Source organism: Bos indicus, chromosome 16 (assembly GCF_029378745.1).
Source record: "Bos indicus isolate NIAB-ARS_2022 breed Sahiwal x Tharparkar chromosome 16, NIAB-ARS_B.indTharparkar_mat_pri_1.0, whole genome shotgun sequence".
Lineage (NCBI taxonomy): Eukaryota > Metazoa > Chordata > Mammalia > Artiodactyla > Bovidae > Bos > Bos indicus.
In genome coordinates, this window is record NC_091775.1 from 34932025 (window position 1) to 34939536 (window position 7512).

Here is a 7512-nt window from a genome sequence, read left to right on the forward strand (position 1 = left end):
GCAAGAGTACTGGAGTGGGGTGCCATTGCCTTCTCGTTACTGATCCATTAAAAAAAACAAACTTTGTATTATTTTGGAAGAGTTTTAGAATTATTTTAAAAGGTACAAAGATAGTACAGAGAATTCTTACCCTCCTCACTTAGTTTTCTCTGTTGTTAACATAACGAAGTTTCAGACTTTACTTGGATTTCACCAGCTTTTCCATTCATGACTTCTTTCTGGATTGTTCCAGAAAGCAATCCTGACTGACATTGCATTTAGTCACAGCCTCTTAGCTGGCTCAGGTCTTCAGCAGTGCCTTGGTCTTTGCTTCTTTTTCATGACCTTGACAGTTTCTGTGCTGATCCATTTTTGAAAGTGTTGACAGAACTTCTACTCTCCATCAAACTATCCCTCTCTTGCCTCTCTACAATTGACTCGGTTTTAGTGGAAGTTTGGGCTCCTGCCACGGATGGCCTATTTTCGTCTGTTGTGTGCAGCCTTATTTCACATATTGATGAGCATTCTATAAAGAACGCTTGTGAAAATTTATGTCAGCACGGAAAATACATATTTTATATAATAGTGGATTCTTTCTGTATTAGAAAGTTTTGCTTGATATTTATGAGAAAGTCTACTCATAGCCTTCTTCCTTTTAAATCCCATTTAATCAATGCTTCTCCTCACTTTTCCTGTAAAGGGGATACATTTCTCAAGGAATAGCATGAGGTTTAAAATTAAGGTAGTTTTTCTTTAACCTGTGGGAAAATTTTTGACTTTTTGTAAAATTTTACCTGACAGGACAAGAAAAAAAAAAGTGTGTTTTTAGTCACATGTATGAATGTAGTAAATATGTTAAGTATCCTAAAACAGCAACATAGGATAATGACAACTTTGACTCACAGGTTATTTACATGAGTGTGGATTCACTGCTACAATGCTCAAAACAGAAGGAGGAAACCTGTGATTTTTTTCCTAATAAATGTACTAAATTTTCCCAACAGACCCTTGCACGGTCATGTGTATGTTACAGATTTATTCCTTGTATTGTACTTATATGTTTTTTTGATTCTCTTCCTGACTGGGATGTGAGTTTTGCAAGGGCAGAGATTGTGAATAATTTATACACCAGCTTAACATAAGGGCTGGCCTATAATTGGTCCTCAAATACATGGGAAAGCCCTTATAAGTTAATGACTTTATTTAAATTACAAAATTCAAGACACATCCATCCTAATTCTTTTGTTTCTGTATTCTTGAAAAGGTTTGAAATGTTTTTATTTTCAAGAAGTAATAAGTTCATGTAAGAAACACAGGTCCAATCAGAATCACTTTTACTCATGTCTGTTAATTCTCACCTTGGTCCCAGGAGTTTAACAACATTAGGTGCCATGAGACTTCCAGTCTGGCTTCAGAGATGGTTACTAAACTGATGATCAACTCCCACCTGATCAGACCATTAGCTGTGTCAGACCACTGTCTCTCCTCCTCTTCTGCATTTTCTACTATGGAAAAGTAAAAACCACAGAGGGCACACTTGAGACCCCCAGAAATATGCCTGATGGATCCCTGTCATAGTTTTTAATGTTTGTGAAAATGCCAAATAATATAAATATTTTATTGCCCTAAAAATTGCACTGTATTTGTCTGCACTTCTAGGCTGGCATAGAAAGGTAAAAAGTGTTACTGCTTATTAAACAACTCCCACATAGGATAGTTATGGTGATTACTAGCCCTTGTTATAAACGAGAAAATGAGACTCAGAGACAGGAGTGACTTCACCAATGTCACTCAATTTGAAGTGGTAGAGCCATGGTTTGAGCACAAACTTTAAACCAAAATAGACCTTAAAATAAAGATGACAAGAGATAAGGAAGGACACTACATAATGATCAAGGGATCAATCCAAGAGGAAGACATAACAATTGTAAATATCTATGCACCCAACATAGGAGCACCTCAATTCATAAGACAAACACTGACAGATATAAAAGAAGAAATTGACAGTAACACAATAAAAGCAGGAGACATTAACACCCCACTCACACCAATGGACAGATCATCAAAACAAAATTAATAAGAAAGAACAAGTCTTAAATGATACATTAGATGAGATGGATCTCATTGATATCTTCAGGACATTCCATCCAAATGCAGAAGAATACACTTTCTTCTCAAGTGCACATGGAACATTCTCCAGGATAGACCACATCTTGGATCACAAATCAAAACTCAGTAAATTTGAGAAAATTGAAATCATATCAAGCATCTTCCCTGACCACAGCACTATGAGACGGGATATCAGTTACAAGAAAAATACTGTAAGAAACACAAACACATGGAGATTAAACAACACATTTCTAAATAACCAACAGGTTACTGAAGAAATCAAAAGGGAAATAAAAAAATTTCTGGAAACAAATGACAATGAAAACACGACAACTCAAAACCTGTGGGATGCAGCAAAAGCAGTTCTAAGAGGGAAGTATATAGCAATTCAATCCTTTCTCAAGAAACAAGAAAAACATCAAATAGACAACCTAACTTTACACCTAAAACAATTGGAAAAAGAAGAACAAAAAACTCCCAAAATTAATAGAAGGAAATAAATCATAAAGATCCAATCAGAAATAAATGAAAAATTAAAGAAACAATAGTAAAGATTAATAAGACTAAAAACTGGTTCTTTGAGAAGATAAAATTGACAAACCTTTAGCCAAACTCATCAAGAAAAAGAGAAGAATCAAATCAACAAAATTAGAAATAAAAGAGAGGTTACAACAGACAATGCAGAAATACAAAGAATTATAAGAGACTTATGAACAACAATATGGCAATAAAATGAATAACCTGGAAGAAATGGACAGATTCTTAGAAAAGTTCAATCTTCCAAGACTGAACCAGGAAGAAATAGGAAGTATGAACAACCCAATTACAAGCCCTGAAATTGAAGCTGTGATCAAACATCTCCCCAAAAACAAAAGCCCAGGACCAGATGGCTTCACAGGAGAATTCTATCAAACATTTAGAGACTAGCTAATGCCTATCCTTCTAAAAACTCTTTCAAAAAAATTGCAGAGGAAGGAACACTTCCAAACTCATTCTACAAGGCCAACGTCACCCTGAAAGACAACACAAAAAAAGAAAACTATAGGCCAGTATCACTGATGAACATAGATGCAAAATCCTCAACAAAATTTTAGCAAACAGAATTCAGCAAAACATCAAAAGGCTCATACACCATGATCAAGTTGGGTGTATTCCAGAAATGCAAAGGATTCTTCAATATACACAAATCAATCGATGTGATACACCATATTAGCAAGTTGAAAGATAAAAACCATATGATCATCTCAATAGATGCAGAAAAATCCTTTGACAAAATTCAGCACCCACTTATGATTGAAACTCTTCAAAAAATGGGAATAGAAAGAACCTACCTAAGGTCTGTCTAGTCAAGGCTATGGTTTTTCCAGTGGTCATATATGGATGTGAGAGTTGGACCGTGAAAAAACCTGAATGCTGAAGAATTGATGCTTTTGAACTGTGGTGTTGGAGAAGACTCTTCAGAGTCACTTGGACTGCAAGGAGATCCAACCAGTCCATTTTAAAGGATCGGTCCTAGGTGTTCTTTGGAAGGAATGATGCTAAAGCTGCAACTCCAGTACTTTGGCCACCTCATGTGAAGAGCTGACTCATTGGAAAAGACTCTGATGCTGGGAGGGATTGGGGGCAGGAGGAGAAGGGGACAACAGAGGATGAGTTGGCTAGATGGCATCACCGACTCAATGGACGTGAGTTTGAGTGAACTCCAGGAGTTGGTGATGGACAAGGAGGCCTGGCGTGCTGCAATTCATGGGGTCACAAAGAGTCAGACACAACTGAGCGACTGAACTGACTGACCTTAACATCGTAAAGGCCATATATGATAAGCCTACAGCAAAGATTATTCTCAATGGTGAAAAACTGAAAACATTCCCCCTAAGATCAGGAACAAGACAATGGTGTCCACTTTCACCACTATTATTCAACATAGTTCTGGAAGTCCTAGTTATAGCAATCAGAGAAGAAAAAGAAATAAAAGGAATCCAGATCAGATTATACTACAAAGCTACAGTCATCAAGACAATATGCTACTGGCACAAAAACAGAAATATAGACGAATGGAACAAGATAGGAAGCCAAAAAATAAACCCATGCCCCTATGCGTACTTTATTTTTTACAAAGGAGGCAAGAATATACAATGGGGCAAAGAGTCTCTTCAATAAATAGTGCTGAGAAAACTGGACAGATACATGTAAAAGAATGGAATTAGAACTCTTCTTAACACCATACACAAAGATAAACTCAAAATGGATTAAAGACCTAATCGTAAGACCAGAAACTATAGAACTCTTTGAAGAAAACATAGGCAGAACACTCGATGACATAAATCAAAGCAAGATCCTCTATGACCCACTTCCTAGAATGAAGAAAATAAAAACCAAAGTAAACAAGTGGGACCTTATTAAACTTAAAAGATTTGCACAGCAAAGGAAACTATAAGCAAAGTGAAAAGACAATCCTCAGAATGGGAGAAAATAGTAGAAAATGAAGCAACTGACAAAGGATTGATTTCCAAAATATACAAGCAGTTCATATAACTCAATGCCAGAAAAACAAACAACCCAATCAAAAAGTGGGAAAAAGATGTAAACAGACATTTCTCCAAAGAAGACATACAGATGGCTAACAGAAACATGAAAAGATGCTCAACATCACTAATTATTGGAGAAATACAAATCAAAACTACAATGAGATATCACCTCACACTGGTCAGAATGGCCATCATAAAAGGTCTACAAACAATAAATGCTGGAGAGGGTGTGGAGAAAAGGGAACGCTCTTGCACTGTTGGTGGGAATGTAAATTGATACAGCCACCTTGGAAGACAGTATGGAGATTTCTTAAAAAACTAGGAATAAAACCACCCTATAACCCAGGAATCCCACTCCTAGGCATATACCCTGAGGAAACCAAAATTGAAAAAGACACATGTATTTCATTGTTCGTTGCAGCACTGTTTACAATAGCTAGAACATGGACGCAACCTAGATGTCCATTGACAGATGAATGGATAAAGAAGTTGTGGTACATATACACAATGGAATATTACTCAGCCATAAAAAGGAGCACATTTGAGTCAGTTCTGATGAGATGGATGAACCTAGAACCTATTATACAGAGTGAAGTGAGTCAGAAAGAGAAAGATAAATATCATATTCTAATGCACATATATGGAATCTAGAAAAACGGTACTGAAGAATTTATTTATGGAGAAACAATGATGAAAAAGACATAGAGAATAGACTTATGGACATGGGAAGAGGGAAGGAGAGGGTGAAATGTATGGAAAGAGTAACAGGGAAACTTATATTATCATATGTAAAATAAATAGCCAACGGCAATTTGCTGTATGGCTCAGGAAACTCAAACAGGGTCTCTGTATCAATCTAGAGGGGTGGGATGGGGAAGGGAATGGGAGAGAGGTTCAAAAGGGAGGGGGTATGTGTATACCTAATGCTGATTCATGCTGAGGTTTGACAGAAAACAACAAAATCCTGTAAAGCAATATGAAATTCCGCCAAAAAATATAAAGAATAACTATCATTTATATATCATTAAAGGATTTTTTGTTTTACGAAAGAATTTGCCATAGGATTCCTCTGCGTGGTAGTGTGCTTCATTGAATTAAAACTTCCATTTGATCTCTTACAACTGAATTTACAAGCAACTCTTTGGCCATGTATTTATTGGGTAAAATATATCACCTTATAACTTTTTTTAATTTGTCCTCAAATTGCACTGAGTTTAATAATTAATGTTAAGTAGCATTAAAAAGTCAGAATCCCAGGGCTGGGGGGTCACTAAAGAATTTCAGTTATAAAAACAAAACAAATTCCTCTCCTATGTCTGAGAGAAATAGGCAAGCCAAACTTGAATCTCTTTCTCCCTTAAGTTTTTTTTTTTTTTTAATTTTTTCATGCTCTGGGATATTGTGAAATGATTTTAAAACAGGCAAGGGAGAAATATAATTACCTCAGGTAGCTGGTTTCTAATCAGCCTGTGAATACCAAGTTCCAGATGGCAATGCAGTTTTAATTTGGCTAGATGCTGGAATTATTTATTGATCTCTATTAAACAGCCAGCAGCTCCATATCCTGGATTGCTCTTCAATAATTCTAAATGACTTAGATCTGCATTGTAAACATGTCTGCAGCACCGAAACTGGTGACATTTCTCAAATGACATTTGATTCTGCTTTTTCTTGGCCTATTCACAGGTGGCCAGTCATTTACAGACATAAATCAGTTTTCAACTTCCTTCACAGCTCTTCCTACTGAGGATGTGTTGAATCTGTGAGAGTTCAAACCAGTCTCATAACAGAAAGGGTCTGGTCTGGGGTCTGATCATTCTCTGGCTTTAGATCCTATTTAACAAAAAGTTCAGAGTGCCATCCCTGAGTGTTCGTGGACCAAAGAAGAGCACATGATGGAAGAGGAGGAGCATGAGGGAGTAAAGAGGATTCAGAGCCTAGATATGGATAGATAAGGGTAGGTTGCTCACATCATCAGGCCAGGGCTCAGATCCATCCACAGGAGTCAGCCGAGCAAGGAGCTGCAGTCAGGGGTCCGGATCCAGGCAGACGGCAAGCCCATGGTTCATTAAAAAAAATATTGATGGAGGATCTAAGTGCAAAACAGTGTCCAGAGACCAGGTTGCTTAGATCATGAGGAAGGGATCAGGAAACACAATGGGATGACGGAAAGCATGGAGCAAGTTAGCTCCTAGAAGTTTAGGAACTGGCTGAAGATCTACCCATAAGACACCTAAGATGAGGTCCATGTAGATTCATGTCCAATTACCCCTTATTCATTTTTTCTTTTTTTAAAAACATGATTATGGGCACCTCCCAGATAAAGCAGCCCATGTTGCTAGTGGCTGACTTATTGGGGGAGGTGGAGAAGGAAGGAAAAACAGGCTTTATTTTTGGGACTTGGTGAAGGATGGTATTATCAGCCTTAGAAAGTTTTCCTTACCCAGCTTGTTTGTTTAATTGCTCAGTGGTGTCTGACTTTTTGTGACCCTTTGAGCTGTAGCCCACAAAGCTCCTCTATCCATGGGATTGTCCAGGGAAGAATACTGGAGTGGGTAGCCAATTCTTTCTCCAGGAGATCTCTCCCACCCAGGGATCAAACCTGAGACTCCTGTGTCTCCTGCATTGCAGGTGGATTCTTTGCCCACTGAACCATGGGGCAAGCCCAGACCAAGACCAATCATCAATTCTGAAAGAATTGGAGGACAAACTCTATTGAGGCTCAGATGCTGTCACCCTTTCAGACTGGCACAGCAACCTAGATTTCTGGCACTCAGACAAGTAGATCACTTGGGGTCCACAAGGAAGGAACTATAAACTCATTTATGGGACTAAGTGAAAGTTTAACTGGGGAGATAAGACCTCTGTGCATAGCAGCCAGGGAGTCCATGAATTT